The sequence below is a fragment of the Mercenaria mercenaria genome, chromosome 11 (assembly GCF_021730395.1).
Source record: "Mercenaria mercenaria strain notata chromosome 11, MADL_Memer_1, whole genome shotgun sequence".
Classification (NCBI taxonomy): domain Eukaryota; kingdom Metazoa; phylum Mollusca; class Bivalvia; order Venerida; family Veneridae; genus Mercenaria; species Mercenaria mercenaria.
In genome coordinates, this window is record NC_069371.1 from 21,473,390 (window position 1) to 21,495,825 (window position 22,436).

The 22,436-nt window shown below is 36.1% G+C and overlaps 1 protein-coding gene across 2 annotated transcripts in view; it reads left to right on the top strand.

The window, feature by feature from the left end:
• The window catches only part of LOC123531823 (isatin hydrolase-like), a 43,000-nt gene continuing 20,564 nt past the window's right edge, over nucleotides 1-22,436 (top strand). For both annotated transcript variants that reach the window (XM_045313084.2, XM_053518713.1), the window contains exon 1: nucleotides 1-182. The gene's annotated coding sequence lies outside the window, so the exon portion shown is untranslated. The remainder of the gene's footprint in view (nucleotides 183-22,436) is intronic.

The following is a 22,436-nucleotide window of genomic DNA, read 5'->3' on the forward strand; positions in this document are numbered from 1 at the left end:
TCTAGTGTATGCACCTGGGGGAAAGTGTTTCCCAAATAATTAGGCGTGAAAAAAGTTGTCATTTGACGTTCAACATTTTTACATTTTTACTACTTTTTTCGACTAAAGGTGATCTGTACAACTGTACAGGTATATGTGCACTTGTGGACAGAGGTTAAAAATACTACACGTAGGAAATCAAGGTCAGTATGCATTTCTTCTAACAGAAATTACGTTACACTATTTATAAATATGGGGCGTATCAATCCGAAAGATCAAACAAGAGCACCGCCTTGCGGGTGCTGACGCTCATCTGATTTTTTTTGTATAATAGAAATATTGTCCTACCCATGATTTTCTAAGTCTAAAAAGGGCCATCATTCTTGCAAAAAGCAGGATAGAGTTATGTTTCTTGATGTACAGTGTCCACTTATGATGGTGAAAAACTGTTGCAAGTTTTAAAGCAATAGCTTTGATAGTTTATGAGAAAAGTTGACTTAAACATAATACTCAACCAAGAAAATGATTTTCTAAGTCCAAAAGGGGCAATAATTATTGCAAAAAGCAGGATGGAGTTATGTTGCTTGCTGTACAGGGTCAGCTTATGATGGTGAACAAGTGTTGCAAGTTTCAAAGCAATAGCTTTGATAGTTTAAGAGAAAAAGTTGACCTAAACATAAAACTTAACCAAGAAATCTGATATTTTCTAAGTACAAAAGGGGCCATAAATCTTGCAAAAAGCAGGATGGAGTTATGCTTCTTGCTGTACAGGGTCAGCTTATGATGGTGAACAAGAGTTGCAAGTTTTAAAGCAATAGCTTTGATAGTTTAGGATAAAAGCTGACCTAAACATAAAACTTAACCAAGAAAACTGATTTTCTAAGTCCAAAAGGGGCAATAATTCTTGCAAAAAGCAAGATGGAGTTATGTTTCTTGATGTACAGGGTCTGCTTTTGATGGTGAACAAGTATTCCAAGTTTCAAAGCAATAGCTTTGATAGTTTAGGAGAAAAGTTGACCTAAACATAAAACTTAACCAAGAAATCTGATATTTTCTACGTACAAAAGGGGCAATAAATCTTGCAAAAAACAAGATGGAGTTATGTTTCTTGCTATACAGGGTCAGCTTATATTGGTGAACAAGTATTCCAAGTTTCAAAGCAATAGCTTTGATAGTTTACAAGAAAAGCTGACCTAAACATAAAACTTAACCAGGCAACGCCGACGCAGACGCCGACGCCGACAACCGCTCAAGTGATGACAATAACTCATCATTTTTTTTCAAAAAATCAGATGAGCTAAAAATGAAAAATGGCGAAGTAAATATGTATAATATTGCCAAACTAGTGTTCCACAGAATGTGTACATACATGTATTGTAATAGCCGCTTATACATGTCATCATATGTTGTCTTATACTTACTCCTTATAAAACATGTTATAATCGGCCGCCGTACCGTACATCTATACTTGCGCACGGTTTTTCAGGAATTTTCTGATATATGTATCTACAAAAAAATTGCATGTATGTGTGTGTGTGTGTGTGTGTGTGTGTGTGCGTGCATGCGTGAATTGTTGTTGTGGGTGGGAGTGGTTGGTGGGTGTTGCTTGGCGAAGGGGCGGGCCTGGTTTGTCTCCTGGTCCTATTTTTATAAAATTATAGAGTCGATAAAGCAAAGTTTGTATTGTAAATCATATTTGTATTTGTTCTTTTGTTATGGTTATTTCTTTGTCTTTTTTTTTCGAATGTGCTTTACAATGAACTCGTTGTAAGAAATATTCAAATCATATATACTGTGAAATATGACGTACCGTGAGGGTCGAAAATGCCGATTTAGCTTTAAGACAATTCGATTTAGTATGACCCAGGGTCGGACATATTCCAGTTAGTATGACCCTGGTTGAGAATTAGCTTAAAGCTATTTCATTTAGTACGACCCAGGGTCAGACAATTTCAGTTTGTATGATACTAAATCGGATTAGTACGACCCTGAATTAAGATAAATCTATTTATCTTTAACACACTTCGAATTAGTACGACCCTTGGTCGGATATATTCCAATTAGTATGACCCTGGGTCGGACATATTCCAAATAGCTTTAAGACAATTCCGAATGAGTATGATGTAGTATGCTGCTGCTACTGCTACTGCTGCTGCTGCTGCTGCTACTACTACTGCTGCTGTTGCTGCTGCTGCTGCTGCTACTACTACTACTTCCACTACTACTACTACTACTACTACTGCTACTTCTACTATTACTGCTGCTACTGTTACTGCTACTGCTAGTGCTACTGCTGCTACTACTACTGCTACTACTCTACTACTTCTACTACTACTGCTGCTACTGTTACTGCTACTGCTAGTGCTACTGCTGCTACTACTACTACTACCACTGCTACTTCTACTACTACTGCTGCTACTGTTACTGCTACTGCTAGTGCTACTGCTGCTACTACTACTGCTACTACTCTGCTACTGCTGCTGCTGCTGCTACTACTACTGCTACTGCTATTACTGCTATTACTGCTACTACTGCTACTGCTATTACTGCTATTACTGCTACTACTGCTACTGCTACTGCTACTACTACTGCTACTGCTATTACTGCTATTACTGCTACTACTGCTACTGCTACTGCTACTACTGCTGCTGCTACTAGTACTACTGCTACTGGTACTACTGGTACTACTCTGCTACTACTACTGCTACTGCTATTACTGCTACTACTGCTACTGGTACTACTGGTACTACTCTGCTGCTGCTGTTGCTGCTGCTGCTACTACTACTGCTACTACTACTACTACTACTACTACTGGTACTACTCTTCTGCTGCTGCTGCTACTACTACTGCTAGTACTGCTGCTGCTACTGCTGCTACTACTACTACTGCTACTACTACTACTGCTACTACTGCTACTACTACTACTGCTACTACTACTGCTAGTACTGCTACTGCTACTGCTGCTGCTGCTACTACTGCTACTGCTGCTACTACTGCTACTGCTGCTACTGCTACTGCTAGTACTGCTACTGCTACTGCTGCTGCTGCTGCTACTGCTAGTACTGCTACTACTACTGCTAGTACTGCTACTGCTACTGCTGCTGCTGCTACTACTGCTACTGCTGCTACTACTGCTAGTACTGCTACTACTACTGCTAGTACTGCTACTGCTACTGCTGCTGCTGCTGCTACTACTACTACTGCTACTACTACTGCTAGTACTGCTACTGCTACTGCTGCTGCTGCTACTACTGCTACTGCTGCTACTACTGCTAGTACTGCTACTGCTACTGCTGCTACTACTACTACTGCTAGTACTACTACTACTGCTACTACTACTGCTAGTACTGCTACTGCTGCTGCTGCTGCTACTACTGCTACTGCTGCTACTACTGCTAGTACTGCTACTGCTACTGCTGCTGCTGCTACTACTACTACTACTACTGCTAGTACTGCTACTGCTACTGCTACTACTGCTACTACTACTACTGCTACTGCTACTACTGCTACTACTGCTACTGCTACTACTGCTACTACTACTACTACTGCTACTACTACTACTACTACTACTGGTACTACTCTTCTGCTGCTGCTGCTACTACTACTACTAGTACTGCTACTGCTACTGCTGCTGCTGCTACTACTACTACTACTACTACTACTACTACTGGTACTACTCTTCTGCTGCTGCTGCTACTACTACTGCTAGTACTGCTACTGCTACTGCTACTGCTGCTGCTGCTGCTACTGCTACTACTGCTACTACTACTGCTAGTACTGCTACTGCTACTGCTGCTGCTGCTACTACTGCTACTGCTGCTACTACTGCTACTGCTACTGCTACTGCTGCTACTACTACTACTGCTAGTACTACTACTACTGCTACTACTACTGCTAGTACTGCTACTGCTGCTGCTGCTGCTACTACTGCTACTGCTGCTACTACTGCTAGTACTGCTACTGCTACTGCTGCTGCTGCTACTACTACTGCTACTACTACTGCTAGTACTGCTACTGCTACTGCTACTGCTGCTACTACTGCTACTGCTACTGCTACTACTGCTACTACTGCTACTGCTACTACTGCTACTACTACTACTACTGCTACTACTACTACTACTACTACTGGTACTACTCTTCTGCTGCTGCTGCTACTACTACTACTAGTACTGCTACTGCTACTGCTGCTGCTGCTACTACTACTACTACTACTACTACTACTACTGGTACTACTCTTCTGCTGCTGCTGCTACTACTACTGCTAGTACTGCTACTGCTACTGCTGCTGCTGCTACTACTGCTACTACTGCTACTACTACTACTGCTACTACTGGTACTACTCTGCTGCTGCTGCTGCTGCTACTACTACTGATAATGCTACTGCTTCTACTACTACTACTACTACTGCTGCTGCTGCTGCTGCTATTACTACTACTGCTACTACTTCTGCTACTGCTGCTGCTACTACTACTACTACTATATACAAAATGGTTAATGTCAAATGCTAAATTCTTATAGTCAAATGATAGATGGTAATTCTTAAATTATTGAGCTTTATACATATATGATCAGTTATCTTTTCAACTAATGAATGTCACTTTACTCCTTTGAAAAAAAAACTACCTGACTGATTTGAAGCAATAATATGTTGCACCTATTATGGGGACATGGAACCGTAACTTTTTGCTGTAAAATGCTTACTAAAATATCACATAGAGCGACGAACAATGAGTATATAAAGAATGCATTCATCCACTGATATTTTCAGCTATTTACTCAGCAATAAGCATTTAGCGTTTATTGTTTTACCATTGACAATTGCCGTTTGACAGCCAATAGATGATTCAAGCATTTGGTAAAAAGCATTTTTCATTAACGATTTGCCAATTAGAAAGGCGCATCGGCCTTCCACAGGCACATGTATATAGCATTTGGTACATTGCATTATGAAAGGCCAGTGTATCATGGTAATGGCCAGTTGATAAATGCTCAATAATCAATGATAAATTCAACTACTTAATCCGAAATGGCATTTTTTAATGCTAAATGCCAAATACTTAATGCTCAATATTACATACATTGCATTTATTATTACATATTTGTCATATTTTGCATTACGTAATTGGAATATAGCATTAAAATATTTGCTATTTAGCATTTGGCAATTAGCATGGTGCATCGGCCTTTCATTGTAATATATGTCACTCGTTTTCGAAATATTCTTCAATGACAATTAGCATGGCGCACGGGATAGGACTTCCATAAGCAACACTTTCGTAGATAGGTCAGATGTTGTTATTGAGACACGACTTTGGATAGGTTGAACAAATGTAGGAAACCCGTTAGATTCAATGAGGCATAAGCTGATTGGATGAAAAGGTAATAATTAAGATAGAGTCAGATTCAAGCAATACAATGTTTTATGTGAAACTTGAAATACTAGTATTTTACAAGTGTTTGACTGAATGCCTGACTTTTCAATTTGGCCTTTGCTAGACGTCTAGTAATAACACTCTATCACGGGGTAGAGGTAAGGAAATGGGTGAATGATGATACGGCAATCTAAGACACAAATAGTAAAAAAAATAAGGGGGGAGCGGGGAGGGGGCTGGGCAGTAAATGTGTAGGGGTGGAAAGGGAGAGTTAGGGAATATTGTCGGTAGTGATGATGATGATGAGTTACTATGGCCTTGATTGTAAAATTCAAACAAAGAAATAGAATCCATGATTAATTAATAGGTATTCATTCGTTTTCTACTACTGCACGGTACAAAACACAGGAACGATGATAGGTTAATTTACTGCGGGCATATACTTAATAATACGAACAGGATGAAGTCTCCCTTGTGCACGCCTTTATATGAACAAGCGTTATCAAAGTCGGTGGAATTTCGTATTACTCGCAATTTATGACTGGTTGTCTTTCAACAAAACAGGGTTCGATCCTTCGGTGGCAAGGCCATTACCTGTCGCATTTATCAAACATTTCCCTATTACAAAAATATATCTTGTTGCAGATTTTACTTAAACGAATCAGACTGGACTGGGCTGGTAAAACCTTCATTTTTTGACAGGTCAAAATTGTCTTTTTTAAAATTAGTATCGTGTATGAAAGTTATCGGCAACTATGTTATGATTTTTCAATTGAATTATTTCGAGCAGTCGAAATAAGATTTCGTGTGATCGAAATAAGAGATCGTGAATTCGAAAAAGGATCCCGTGCGTTCAAGATAAGATATTGATGCTTGAAATAAAATGCCCTAGCTAGTGTAGCTTAGACCTAAAACAATTCTAAGTACCGTGGCGAGTACCGCGTCGAGGCCCAAACCTTTAAATATCAAATCATTGAAAAACATGCAGTTCAGAACAGTATGTAATTTCTAAACCTTTTCAACAGTCCACACAGTGTATACTCTGGCATGCACGTACACACTTTATCATATCTCAGGTTGTTATGACCCCTGAACATACCTTAGTTATTTCTTTCGTTATTTGCTGTGTGGTGTTGCTACAAACAACGATGGGCAAGTTCTTTCGACATGTAACGTTAAAGGTGCGACATACAGCGGCAGATGATTTTGTGACATTTAACAGTGCTGCGACTTTAAGCGGTGTTGCGACATTTGACTGGGGACATTCGTATGCTATCGGCAGAATTCTAGTTTTATTTGTGCATAAGCCCCTACAAAAACAACGCAGTAACCCTCTTTAAAAGAACACGCGATAATGGATAATGTCACGATGTTTCAATGGTAACTTAATTTTCTAACCGGTCTGTCATTCTCTATCAAAAGCCTTTCATTGAGCATGACCGTCAGGTGCGGGTTTCAAGCCCGACATTCATTTTTTGCTATGAAAAATTAAATTTCAACTGCCGAGCCTGGCATTCCAGGTTTATAATTTTTTTGTCCAGTCAAATAAAAATTGATGCTAGTGGCCGTGCTCGGTTTTCGTTTTTCACTATATAAATACGAATGCTGATAGCTAATCCTAGAGCCATCGTCTCACACATTACTGAAAAACTTGATGTGGATACGGACTATTCTATATTTAGAGTTGCCTTTTAGAAATCAGTCTCAATATCTTAAATCATATAAATGAATTACTAGTAACAACTACATGGTCAATGTTGGGACCGGGAAGCTATATGCGGAACATTTTTCATATCACTCTCTCAGGAGTGACGTAATTCAGTGTGTTGTTGCACTATTTTTTTCTATTTAGTTCAGTATTGTCAATCCTATTCAGGCTGTTGAACATATTTATTATATTTACATAATATTTATACGTGTAGATGCGTATGTAATAAAAAGGTTATTGTCTTTGCATCGGGAAATATGCACTCGTTCTTCAGCGGAAGAATATTGTGCTCCTAAAGTCGCGCAATATTTCCGCCGAAGAACTCGTGCATATTTCCCGATACAAAGCTAATAACCTATAAATGTCATATTACAAATGACAAAATTTTCACCACAAAAAATTAAAACCTATGACAAAAATAGCATAGATAAATTCAAATTGATAATCTTTATTTCCGTTAATTTTGCATTTATGAAATCCTCAGTTTTTTCTTGTGGTAATTCATTCAACCAAGAAAGTTATTTACCAATGAAATATTGTATCATGAAGAGCTGATATAAGACTTTTCTCGAAACACACCGCAATTAGTCTTAATAGTCATAGATCGGTTGTATATGATATAAAAGGGTGTTTCCAATGCAAAATAATAGTGAAATTTGAAAATTTTTGAATTTTGACCATATTTTGAGTAGATGCGCCTATTTCAGCAGCGATTTCAGGGATTAAAAAGCCAATATTTTGTCTCCAGAAGGTCAGAAAAAGCACAAAATGCATCCTTCTGGGTCTCATTCATGACGGAATGACTGATAGTCCAGAATCCCGGTGAAAAATAATGCAAACAAGTGAAACTTCTACCAAAATATACAATAAAAGGAGCATAGGGCCAAAATTTAGCCCAGTAAATGGGTAGGGGGTGGCTTCTATTAAATGTCTATATTTCTCTAAAATCTCGAAATTTCACAATGAAACTTGGCAATATGTTTGGTATTACATCTTTTTTGAAAATAGAGATGGAAATGGTGTGAAATTTGATAAGAAACATTTCTTATAGGAATAAGGTCAGTAATTCGGTCGAAAATATGCTTCCGTGGTGTATCGAAAGAAGTCCATAATAAATAGATCCTAATTTTCCCATCTTTCGCGCAAATTCGTGTAGAACGAGTGTTTTAATCAGCATTTTTCAGTACTAGAATACATTCTGCATGAAATGAGACGGTTTTCATGTTCATACACCCCACCTGGCATGTTTTGCAGATCGAAACCGGAAGTAGGTGTTTATTGCGCGGACGAGAGCAAATATGCGCCATTTTTAGGGTAGCAGACCACAACTGACTGGCATTTCACTAGGAACTACGTATATAACCCCCTATTTTCTTTTCATTTTTTCGTTAGTTTGTGATAGAACTTTCATGAAAAATAGGTGTAGGAAAAAGTGATGACATCATGTTCTGTAAAGATACGTAAAGACGATCTGCAGTTGTCGTTTTTTATACGAAACAAAGAAGGATTTGAATTACTGACCTTTAACCTGAAACATATCTAGCACTGTTACGTTATACTTTGTAAATACATTGTATAATGGAAGTGTTTAGCAAAGGTATGTAGTGCAATGTAACTTTCTGTTCATCCAGTTCCGAATTTGACAAATCTGGCCTCTATATTCAATGGAAACTGTGAAATATCAAATGAAATGTTTGCTTGACACCTCCTATTTATGTTTTGCGTTGCTTTTGATATGTTTCATTAAAATCCAGATCAGTTAAAATTTTCGAAACTTTTGTGTTGATAATAAATTAGAATTTTGAAAATATTTTAGAAACAAAAGCTCATACTCTAATGTTCATAATATGTGAAAGAAAGCGCGTATAGAGGAAGTATACGCTTTCTAAATATTTTAGATAACATGTTCATATTCATGTGTTGATAATAAATTTTGTTTTTGGATACCTTAGTTTACTAGCATAATGTACATTATGCTAGTAAACTAAGGTATCCAAAAACAAAATTTATTATCAACACATGAATATGAACATGTTATCTAAAATATTTAGAAAGCGTATACTTCCTCTATACGCGCTTTCTTTCACATATTATGAACATTAGAGTATGAGCTTTTGTTTCTAAAATATTTTCAAAATTCTAAATCACTAACGCTTTTCGATTTTTGTCGTAAAGGGTAGTAAAACAGCAAGTTCTCATGTATTTCCGTAACATAAAGTTTGTCAGTAATTAAGTTTTGAAGCCTTCATAAGAAATATAGCTTTTTTTTTAAGATATCTAAAAAGAATTTTTGTTGTCGAACGATTTGGAGACCAGTCGCTTTAAAGAAAAAGAAGTATAGAAATAAGACTTATACTTTTAAATGGAAATACTTAACCCTTACCATGCTGGACACGATTTGTTCTTCCTTTGCGATCGGTGCAGATCATGATCAGTCTGCACGGATGTGCAGGTCTGCACGGATGTGCAGACTGATCATCATCTGCACTGTCTGCCATTCAGCCAGTAACTTTTTGGTATGCACCCTTTTCATAGTACTGTCCAAATTGAAAGATTGACAAGTTTATTATTGTAATTTAGCATGGTAAGGATTAAGCTTCTTATATCGTGCCTAAATAGAAATATCATATTTGCGTGACTTGAATAGGTACTGCTGACAAATACTACTACCATAGTATACTTTAACAATAAATATATCGTTACAGGAAAAAATCAACATTAAATAACAATAACTTAATCAATATCTCAATTTTAGAATAGCAGACTTACTAAATTATAATTTTAGAATAAATAAGTTTTTTCGTGAAATTTTGGCCAAGATCTTTACTCAGTAAATATTTACGGAACAACTCTATTAACGACGTGAATTCTAAATATGTACTGTCATACCATTCGTGAAATAAGTGTAAAAATCGTAAAAACAAAGTTCCTGAAAGAAAGGGAAAAGACTATATAAAGACAGAAGAAAGTGAAATAAATATCTTAAAACGCAAAAACCATAAAACCATAAAAATACCTATCACTTGTAGTAAGTGGGGTAACATATTTTTTATGACCCGGCTTGAAACAACACTGAACGGATACTGTTTACCCCTAGGCAATATTGTAATACACAATAAAAGTCAAAGGGTAATTTTAAGATATTTGTTACAATTAAATTATTTTATGCTTGATGTGATTGTGTGCAATCTTGGGACTAAAATAAATAATAGATATCGCATTTTTTTAAACGAATGATTTAAGAATGTACCAAAAACATGCATTAATTTAAGAATACAGAATAATATATACAAAGTAGATTCGGAAAGAAGCAGAATTATCAGTTCATCAAGGCTATCTTTCAAATTAAAGTTTGGTCATATTATGAAAAAAATCCCATATGAAGAAAAAAAGTTGACCGCGTTGGAGATCGGACCCTGACCGCCGCGGCAATAAAAAAGTCACCAGCGGCAAAAAATAATATAGGTATTAGGCCCTATAGGTATCTGTAAATTAATTATCGCTATATTTCTTAAGAATGCTTTGAAACTCAATTACTGAAAGACTATATTTTACGGAAACACATGAGAATTAGTTGCTTTAAGTATCTTTTTTTGCGGTGAAAATTAAAAGCATTTGTATATTTTATAAATGCGAATTGAACACTTAATCCTCCATAGCGTTATTTTAAACGACAGCAGATCTAGGTTTCGGAGTTTCTGAGTTCAACAATTAATTTGTTTTAATTTGTCTTATTACAATCTCAGTTTTTTGTTGTTGTTTTTTTTTGTCAATGTGAAGTAATTCATAGGCTTTGAGCTATAACAACTTGAACCGACAAAGTCAGGCTAGCAGACGACAATATTTTCCGTAACAGCTTCCGAGTACTTACGGATAACGGCGGAAAAAGCCGGATTTTTAAAGAAATGTTCACTGTACACACTAAAATGCAAACAGGACCAAACAAACCATTATCAAATTTAAAACAAATTACACATAACGAAAATTGAATAATTTTTCTACATTTTTAGGGGTATCGAATTTTTGATTATTTGCGGAAAATATCTCATTTATCAGTTATATTTGAAAAAGTCAAATCTTTTAACCCGTTTCCTACAGAGTCTATATGAACTGAGGTGGGTCTATTTAAAGTAAAAAAGGACCAACCAAATATTAAAATATTTTTTAAAATAAATATTCATAATATCCGGAATAAATTAAACTTTAATTTGTGGGGTATCGAATTTTTGATTTCCAAATAGAACTTTTTCTATTTAAGTTTAAGTGATTTTTTCCTTCTTTGTTTATATAGGCAAATTTATCGATTTTCCGATAGATCGATGTTACTAAAAGTTGGTAATGAGAATATTGTTACTGCCATGTGTGTTGTTTTACAACAAATTCTCTATAAGCACATCAACATAATTGTGTTTTATCAATGAATAACAAATATAAAACCAGATTTCAAATTGACAAAAATGATGAAATGAAGTTTTTTTTCTTCATTTAAATTTCACAAAGAATGAAATGCGAGTATTACCACTATTTTTCTAGGGCAATTTGTTCAAAAGATAATAAAGAAGTAAATAATGCATTTTTTTTCTTTTTAGTGTATTATAACAAACGTTAAGTCATTATTATTTATATTTTTATTGTATTTGTATTTCATGCTATTTATTTGATCTTGCTTATGTAACATTTTTCCTTTTTTGCAACCAATAATAATAATCTTTTAGTGATTGTTGCAGTGATTCAGGTATATGGCTATAATATATACATTCTCAACAGATACTGGCTTAACAGTGTATTTTGCCTATCCAATTCTGCGGCAAGTGTCTACAGCTGGAAATTCAATTTTGATTTGGAAATTTCAGGCTAGCATGATGTCCCATTAAGAATCAGATAATGAATATCTATGGCACTGGCCATCTAATAAGCTTGGAATCTGTTACATATGCACATTAATATTTACAAGCAATTTATTAAGCCTCATAAGCGAATATTTAATCGATTGATCATTTACACCGTTTTGTGTACGCGTATCAAAAGTACACCATTTACTATATCTCTCACACGATCTAGGAAAATTGAAAGCGACATTTTATGATAACTGTTTTCAAGATTTCAAAAATTTTCGGCCTCCAGATATAGACGATTATGTACAAGAAAATGTAACACCTGATTTCATTGGTCAGTGAATTTGGTGCATTCTGGTATTTTGTATGATCCTAGGGTCATACTAATTCAATTGTCTTAAAGCTAAATAATATGTCTTTAAGTTAATTCAATTTAGTACGACCCAGGGTCATACTAATTGGAATATGTCCGACCCTGGGTCGTACTAAAGATGGCGGCTGTATTTGAGGGTCATACTAAATTGGAATTGTCTTAAAGCTTATTAGAATATGTCCGACCCATGGTCATACTAATTGGAATATGTCCGACCCAGGACCGTACTAAAGATGGCGGCTGTATTTGAGGGTCATACTAATTCGGAATCGTCTTAAAGCTAATTGGAATATGTCCGACAAAGGGTCATACTAATTGTAAATATGTCCGACCCAGGGTCATACTAATTGGAATATGTCCGACCCAGGACCGTACTAAAGATGGCGGCTGTATTTGAGGGTCATACTAATTCGGAATCGTCTTAAAGCTAATTGGAATATGTCCGACAAAGGGTCATACTAATTGTAAATATGTCCGACCCAGGGTCATACTAATTGGAATATGTCCGACCCAGGGTCGTACTAAAGATGGCTGCTGTAATTGAGGGTCATACTAATTCGGAATTGTCTTAAAGCTATTTGGAATATGTCCGAACCAGGGTCATACTAATTGGAATATGTCCGACCCAGGGTCGTACTAATTCGAACTGTCTTAAAGCTAAATAGATATATCTTAATTCAGGGTCGTACTAATTCGATTTAGTATCATACAACTTGAAATTGTCTGACCCTGGGTCGTACTAAATGAAATAGCTTTAACCTAATTCTCAACCAGGGTCATACTAATTGGAATATGTCCGACCCTGGGTCATACTAAATCGAATTGTCTTAAAGCTAAATCGGCATTTTCGACCCTCACGGTACGTCATATTTAATTATGTGTTTTAACTAACAGAAAGGATCATAAGAAATCATGGTGACTGCTTAATTATTATGTGGATAGTCTTTTTTATTGCTTCACGACAGGAATGGACATTTCATGTGAACATTACCCACCTCTCTCTGTCATTTTAGAAGTATAATTATACTGTGTTGACGGCAAGACAGCATAGTTAGAACTTTATACTTATACCTTGTACTACTTAATATATATCAGGATATGCATAAAATTGAATACTAAAGTCTTTTGTTAGTAATTAGCACTAAAGGTAAATGTCCTGTGATATGGATAGGAATTAACAGAGAATGAACATCGTGTGACACATGGGGTATCATAACAGACAAAAACTCATTATGCAACACAATTCAAGTTTTGCTGTGGTGTGAACACAGAATAAACAAAACACAACACAGTTTCAAGTTTTGCTGCAGTATCAATTTAAAGTCACATGATGCAATGCAGTTAAAGCCCTGCTTCGCGGCTATTCAAATTCCATTGTGTGTATGCAACCCATGATAACAATAGGTAACAGTTAACGGCCACGCGCCACACTTTAGCAGACAAAACCACAGGTATTTTACGTCACTGTTCATAGTCAGGATTTTCATGCTTTTTCAGTGGCAATATAAGGTTAAAAGGTAGGACTGGAGCAGGTCTTTAAGTTTTGATGTAAGGAATGCAATACAGTTTAAGGAAATGACTTTATGTTAAAATTGATGCACAGTAGATCAATATGGCAGCCCTTGAACTTTTATAACTGAGAGTGTTTTGTTAGCTCACCTGCTCAGGTGAGTTTTTGTGGTCGCTCAATGTCCGGCGTCCGTCGTCTGTCGTCTATCTGTCGTCTGTCAACATTTAGTCGTGTATGCGATAGAGGCTGTATTTTTCAACTGATCTTCATGAAACTTTGTCGGAATGGTTATCTTGATAAAATCTAGGCTAAGTTCGAAAATGGGTCATCTGGGGTCAAAAACTAGGTCACTTGGTCAAATCAAAGAAAAACCTTGTGTATGCGATAGAGGCTGTATTTTTCAGTTGATCCTCATGAATTTTGGTCAGAATGATTATCTTGATGAAACCTAGAAAAAAGTTTGAAAATGGATCATCTGGGGTCAAAAACTAGGTCACTAGTTCAGATCAAAGAAAAACCTTGTGTATGTGATAGAGGCTGAATTTTTCACTTGATCTTCATGAAATTTGGTCAGAATGATTGACTTGATAAAATCTAGGTTGAGTTTGAATATGGTTCATCTGAGGTCAAAAACTAGGTCACTAGGTCAAGTTATAGAAAAATCTTGTGTATGCAATAGAGGCTGTATTTTTCAATTGATATAGAGACTGTAGTTTTAAATTGACTTTCATAAAATTTAATCAGAATGATTGCCTTGATAAAATCTAGGTCGAGTTTGAATATGGGTCATCTTGGTTCAAAAAGTAGGTCACTAGGTCAAATAAAAGAAAAACATGGTGTATGCGATAGAGGCTGTATTTTTCAATTGATCTTCATGAAATTTAGTCAGAATGATTGCCTTGATGGAATCTAAGTCAAGTTCGAATATGGAGCATCTGGGATCAAAAACTAGGTCACTAGGTCAAATCAAAGAAAAACTTTGTGAATGTCATAGAGGCTGTTTTTTTCAATTGATCTTCACAAAATTAAGTCAGAATGATTGCCTTGATAAAATCTAGGTCTAGTTTGAATATGGGTCATCTGAGGGCAAAAACTAGGTCACTAGTTCAAATCAAAGAAAAACCTTGTGTATGCGATAGAGACTGAATTTTTCAGTTGGTCTTCATGAAATTTGGTCAGAATGATTGGAATGATGAAATCTAGGTCGAGTTTGAATATGAGTCATCTGGGGTCAAAAAGAAGGTCACTAGGTAATATCTAAGAAAATACTCGTTTAAACTCAAGTGACCACATTTTTGGTCCAATTTTTTATGAAAATTAGCCAGAATATTTGATTCCATGAAATCACTATGTCAAACATGTTTACACTGTTATGGTGTGTTTCTCAGGTGAGCGATCTAGGGCCATCTTGGCCCTCTTGTTCATGCAATACAAATGCCATGTCTTTGCTCACAAAGACATTTACAGGTCACAGTGCGTAGCAAGTCGGGCATTTTACTATGATAACAAATTTCTGCACATGGTGCTGTTCCTTCTTTTCCTTATTTGTTTTAAAATAATTACACATAGGCCTAATGTTTTACATGGACTATTTAAAACAGATAAGCATGCAGGTAAGTCAGTTATAATTCTCGGAATAGGTCTGCATGGGATTTATAGACGTGTAAGATTTGAAATCCTCGCTCGCTACGCTCGCTCAGTTCACAAATCCCTCACAGGTCTATAAACACCATGAAGACCTACAGTTTGATTAGACCTTTTCGGCGTAAATGTATATGTATGCGACTGCGAACACGCATTATGTACTTCGGTCAAAAGTAATGGGTTTTCTCAAACATATTTTAGATAATGTACTACTATGCCAAGTCTCATAGTCATGGCACACCCGAATTTGTTTTTTCTTTGTTTTTGGATTTAACGTGTCACCGACACAATCATAGGCTGTATGGCGACTTTTCAGCTGTGATTGTGGAGAAATGCCCCTCCGTATATTATTTCATCACGAGCGTAGAACTACTGACCTTCCGTAAACCACCTGGATTGCTTCCTTACATGAAGAATTCAACGCCGAGGCTCGTACCCACACCGGTGAGTGGCAAGTGATTGGAAGTCAGCGACCTTAACCACTCGTCCACGTAGCCCCCTACACCTGAGTTTGACGACCATAAAAATGATCTTGATTATCGCCATATTGAATATTGAAAGATTGTAAACCTCTACAATGATATATATATATATATATATATATATATATATATATATATATATATATATATATATATATATATATATGCTCAACCGCTCCGCAAATCTGTCGCCCAGTGTGAAAAGTTTGTCACAACCATATTTCCAGGTAACTTATTCGTATCTATATTAAATAGCGGTGGCCATTAAAAATCAGGGGCGGAGTTGTCAGAAAAATAAATGAATACTTGTGTATTCCGGTTCCAACATTAAACTTTATATACATATACTACTAGTCTTGGCTCAGATATAGAGAAAATTAATTTCATGAAATATATTCTAACATCTTATAAGACATTTTGCTCGATACGCACTCAGTAGATATTGTAGAATCTGCCTTCCATCACATGTGTTACTTCCCGTGCAATAATTAACTTTTACCCTTGGGCTATCTATACAGTATTTAGTCCTTATTGTGCACAACCTGTTGTTTCATATACGCCTTTTATTCATTTATACATGTTTACAGAATGACCAAATACATGATCGTAAAAATAGATGACCCGTACTAAATTTTCTATCTATGTAAATAAATGAGAAACGAATCTGAACAAATGTTGCCAGCCCAGACTCCTCTGATTTCCTAATAGTCGTCTCTTAATTGTTGAATTTGAACAGAACTACCGCCAACAGCAATTTTATTCCCCGGGAGTTGAGGGCCCGTGAGACATACTATATTCGTTGTCCGTCCGTCTTTCACAATAACTTTCGTTTTCATCTTCTTTAACTGTTCTCATTCAATTCAAAAACAAACAACTTAATATAAATCTTTAATATCAGGTAGGCATGCCTCCTTTCTCTAAACAACGAATAATGAAAGCTTTTAGGTTGCAATGCATTCAAATGCGTTAAATAAGCAACAATGCCACGTAAGTACTTAGAAATAAAGAAATCGGACTAATAAAATTACAGTTATTTTTCTACGCAATTATCTCTTTACCTATGGGGAGAGACTTTTGAAGTTGAAGAGGCAACTCCTGCGTGCAGCTGACTGCCCCAGTCAAAATAAGAAACTCATATTTTAAAAATTATTACTTCGTTCTGGTAACAAGAAGAGTTTGGCATATTTGGTTAAAAACTATAATTTCCTCCACCCTTTTTACACAGACATCTACTTCAGCTGGAGTTTTACTTGAAAAATGCACAAAATTCCACTTTAAAATTAATACCAATTCTCGTAATCTTGGCACGGTGGAGTTAAATGTAGACTGGATGCCAAACTTTTTATAACTTACGTTCTTGGTTTGGCTTTGTATATAAACTGGCTTAATTCCAAAATACCATCCAACTGGCTTACGGAAAGGCGTTGGTTCTACCCAGGTGCCCGCTCGTGATGAATCTCACGGTCTTCCTCAACCATCAAAGCTGGATGGTCGCCATATAACTTAAAAATGTGTCGGTGCGACGTTAAAACCAAACAAACAAAAACTCAAAAATATGTTCTACCCAGTGTTTTGAGAAAACCCCTCGAAATTGAATACATACACATTACATAATCGTGTACATTTCCATTTACGCCGAAAATGTCTAGTAAAATATGTTTAAACTAGAGTATATAGCAGCACGCAAGTAGTTGGTACGTTAACAGAACTTCATGATACGATGTAAAACAAATTGATCAACCTGTATGCACCCCAGGGAAAAAGTGTTTCCCCAATAATTAAGCGTGAAAAAAGTTGTCATTTGACGTTCAACAATTTTATATGTACTGTCAAAGCTTTTTTTTTTCGAGTGAGTTATGTCATTAGGATAAACCAAACAAACTAGAAAGATAATCTGTACAACTGTACAGGTATATGGGCTGTATTCATAGTCGTTACTCAAACACACTTGACTCAAACTTGGGTAAGTATCACTCAAGTGGACCTCGAGTAGACCTTGCGGGAGTGTGAGTGGAGTTCGATAGTCATATTCATAAATTCCACTCAGTCTTAACTTTCGGAAGGACAGGTCGAGTAATGGTTTTATTGTACACAATGGATTTAGAGGATTATAACGGTTTATATGACAATGACATCAAAGATATGCAAAAGTGCTGATCATTATTTTTGTAGTTGGAAGTTGTCATCTTATTGTCGTCTGTATGTTTATCCGTCCGTCCGTTCGTCTATTTGTTTTATAATACGTCCTTCCGTCCGTTCGTCCGTCAGCCAGTCTACTCATCCGCATTAGTAGAATTTAATTTATACTTAGAAATATGGAGTTTAATTTTCGCTGAAACTGAAATTAAATTAAACAACTGAATTTTTAACTCTGCCATTAATTGTTGGTGTTTTCTGAATGCCAGCCCGCGTATTTTTTTTTAATTTCAATTACTAAACACATAATTGAGCCGCACCATGAGAAAACCAACATAGTGCGTTTGCGACCAGCATGGATCCAGACCAACCTGCGTATCGGCGCAGTCTGGTCATGATCCATACTCTTCGCTAATAGTTTGTCTAATTGCAATAGGCTTTGAAAGCGAACAGCATGGATCTTGACCAGACTGCAAACGCACTATGTTGGTTTTTTCATGTCGCGGCTCTTATCTTTTTATAAAATAAATGTTTCTGTTGTCATTTAAACAATGAGATTTAATAATGATAGGTTCTTCATGACATTTAATTTGACGGATTGTTTATATTTTTCAGTATGAATTAACCGATATCTAGGCTTGTGAAATGTAAATATTTGTTACTACGACGTGTGTTTCTGGGAGTGACTGATAAACCCCGTTAGGCTAGGTTTCGTAGATGTATATTTAATTTCTTATATCTATTTTAACTGTTTTTATTAATTAATCGGTCTTTTAATTTGTTGGATCTGTTTGCGTTTTCCTCGTTCTCAACAACATATATTAAAAAAGAACATAATAATTTTTTCCAAAATACCTTTCACAAATATGACCTTCCGCTTTAACATGACACCATTATCTTACCTTCAAATTAATTAAATACTGTAAATTTATCATCTAAACTTACATTATGAGACCTTGAGAAACACTCAAGGGTCCCCAGGACCTCCCTCAACAGTCACTAACTCTTGGGAGTTGACTCGACTGTCACTCACCTTTATGAATACAAATGGAATCTTTCCTGAGTAAAGACGTGACCGTTAGGCAATTTATTTGAGTGTACTCAATGAGTGGTGTTGGAGTATTGTCTATGAATATAGCCCTAAGTGCTCTTGTGGATAGAGGTAAAATTACTGCACGTGGGAAATCAAGGTCAGTACACAGACACTTGGGGTTTGGACTCCCACATACCCCATTCTCCTTCGCCCCTGGTTAAGTTTAGCGAATATTTTTTAGCATTTGACCATGTATTGAGCATAGGTGACGATCATAAAACGCATTTTGTAACATTTCAGCGTGTTTTTAAAAAAAAAGTATTTTACCATCAATGCTCTCAATATTACAAGATTTGAAACATCGCACGGACACTAGGGAAACAATAGCCAGTTAAACTTTTAAATGAACCCCTACCAATGAATCACTAGTATCAATCGTCAGATCTGTTACCATTCTGTCAAATGACACCGGTCCCGACAACTGTCATTTGTATTCCGACGAGAAATCAATAAAGAATATAAATCAGTCCATCGAAATTCTACGGAACACTTCCTTGCGAATTGATCCCTGCTTTGAACTGCGCATATCGTTGCAGGGTACCAAAATTGATACCGTTTCGACTACATTATACCGGCGGATTATCGCTTCAGCACGTGTTATACGAGGTTTTTTTACATAAAGAAGTGATGATCTGGTTTAATAGCCGTAAGAGTATCAATTTTGGTACCCGGTTTATGACATGCGCTACACTAAGCGAGGGTCCAGCGCAAGCAAGTGTTCCCATTGTTCGTGCGATGTTTCATATCTTGTAATATTGAGAGCATTGATGGTAAAAATACATTTTTTAAAAACACGCTGAAATGTTACAAAATGCGTTTTATGATCATCACCTATGCTCAATACATGGTAAAATGCTAAATTATATTGGCTAAACTTAACCAGGGGCGGAGGAGAATGGGGTATGTGGAGGTCCGAACCCCAAGTGTCTGTGGGTCAGTTCGCATTCTTCTAACTAACAATTTACGTTGATTATTTATAAATATCGGATGTGTCAGTCCGAAGCATAGAAATTAAAAAATGACGAAGTAAATGTGTATAATATTCAAACTAGAAATTCGACAGAATATAGACATATACAGTAGATACATGTATACATGTCATCACATGTTGTCTTATCAAAGCAAGAGAGGTACATACTATATCTTACTCCTAGTATAACACGTGCGCACGATTTTTCAGGAAATTGCATTTTCTGATATATGTATCTACGTTGTTGTGTAGGCTTATATTGTTGTTTAGGGTGGGAGTCGTTGGTGGGTGTTGCGTGGCGAATGGGGCGGGCCTGGTTTGTCTCCTACTTAAAACTACGTTCCCTACTTTCGTAAATAATGCCGGTCTACTAGATTTAGTCATATTTTTATAAAACCAGAGTCGATAAAGCAAATTTATATTGTAAATCTGTGGTGGCATATTTCTGCCTCGAGATAGCTAGGTAGCTATTGCGATACTTCAAAATTATCTTGATAAAGCGAAGTTTTCTGAAAAGATTATCTCAATAGTGGAAGGTTTCCTGGAAATATTACTGCGATAATTTACATTATTTTCTCGATACTTTTTGTGCTTGTGCCCACAACTGGCACTAGATTACGAGTCGAAAAGGCGAGGCGGGCGATGCGACATGGCGAAGTCGTTCGTTCTTTGATTTATGTTAATAGTTTTCATATTTGTGGAAGAAAAAAAAACAAATATTTTTACACTTACTCAGTTGGTTAGTCCTATCACAGATATCTTAGAGACATTGAGAAACATTTTAAAAGGTTATGCCTTGCAAGCTGCATATGTTGGGAACGAAAGGATAGTGGCAAATTTAGAGCTGAATTTCTTCCTTTTTAGCGCGGTGTAATGTTTTAATGTAATGATGTGGACAACTTGTCACTTTTATAAACAATTTTAGCACGTAATTCATTTTCAAGTATCAACCATTTTTTTTTTCTACCTGGCGTTTATGCATTACTTTTTTTTATCAAAATGTCGTTTAAAGGAAACAAGGACGCTGACATTACAACAAAGATATTCATTACCTCAATCTAAATCGAAATTACCATAAACCGAACGTTAATACATAATTATATAGGCCTATATCGACATGATATAAAACCCACTCCGTAGCGCGGTACATTTAATTTGTTTTAAACAAATGTAGCTGTCATAAAATCAGAATATGAAATACTTCCATTTACATTTATTGCTATAATGCTTTGTTGACAACTTACACTTTTTACACTAGATTTATTTGCAATTTTCGATTCATTTTAACTTCTTTTCGGTGATACATGGCCTTTTGTTTCGATTAACCCTAAAATCAATCCCAATCGTGCATAGTTATTCAAATCAAACTCGCGCTACAAACTACAAAACACCAAAGTTTTTTTTAAATAGTATGTCAGGCACTGAAAGTTCTCTAGATTATCCGCATGCAAAAGGAACAGTCGATTCAAGTCCTCAAAATCGCTTTGAATCTTTTTGTTTCAGTAAATGATGATTTTTTTAAAAGTCTAATGTATCACTAAACAAGTTTTCCCATGTAAGACATTACCTACAATCAAAATTTATTGCATAAAGTCAAACCTGTATTAAGTAGCCAACCAAGGGTGTAACACAATCTGGCTGCTTAAGACAGGTGGTTGCTTAAGATAAATTTATTTAATACTGGCTGGCTGCTTAAGACAGGTGGTTGCTTAAGATAAATTTATATTAATACAGAATGTCAGTTTGGGAAGTTAGCTTTCTGGCTGCTTAAGACAGGTGGTTGCTTAAGATAAATTTATATTAATACAGAATGTCAGTTTGGGAAGTTTGCTTTCTGGCTGCTTAAGACAGGTGGTTGCTTAAGATAAATTTATATTAATACAAAATGTCAGTTTGGGAAGTTAGCTTTCTGGTTGCTTAAGACAGGTGGTTGCTTAAGGTAAGTTTATATTAATACAAAATGTCAGTTTGGGAAGTTAGCTTTCTGGCTGCTTAAGTCAGGTGGTTGCTTAAGATAAGTTTATATTAATACAAAATGTCAGTTTGGGAAGTTTGCTTTCTGGCTGCTTAAGACAGGTGGTTGCTTAAGATAAATTTATATTAATACAAAATGTCAGTTTGGGAAGTTAGCTTTCTGGTTGCTTAAGGTAAGTGGATGTTAAATACAGGTGTCCGTTAAAACAAATTCAACTGTGCACGACTTTTACCTTGGTCAGAATTATACATAAAGGGTCTAATATTTTGCCTGACTCCTCCATGGTAGTAAAAAGCTAAAATATCTTGTGTGTCCTGATATTATCCCCTATCTCTCACCCCTCCAAGCACACGTGTGCA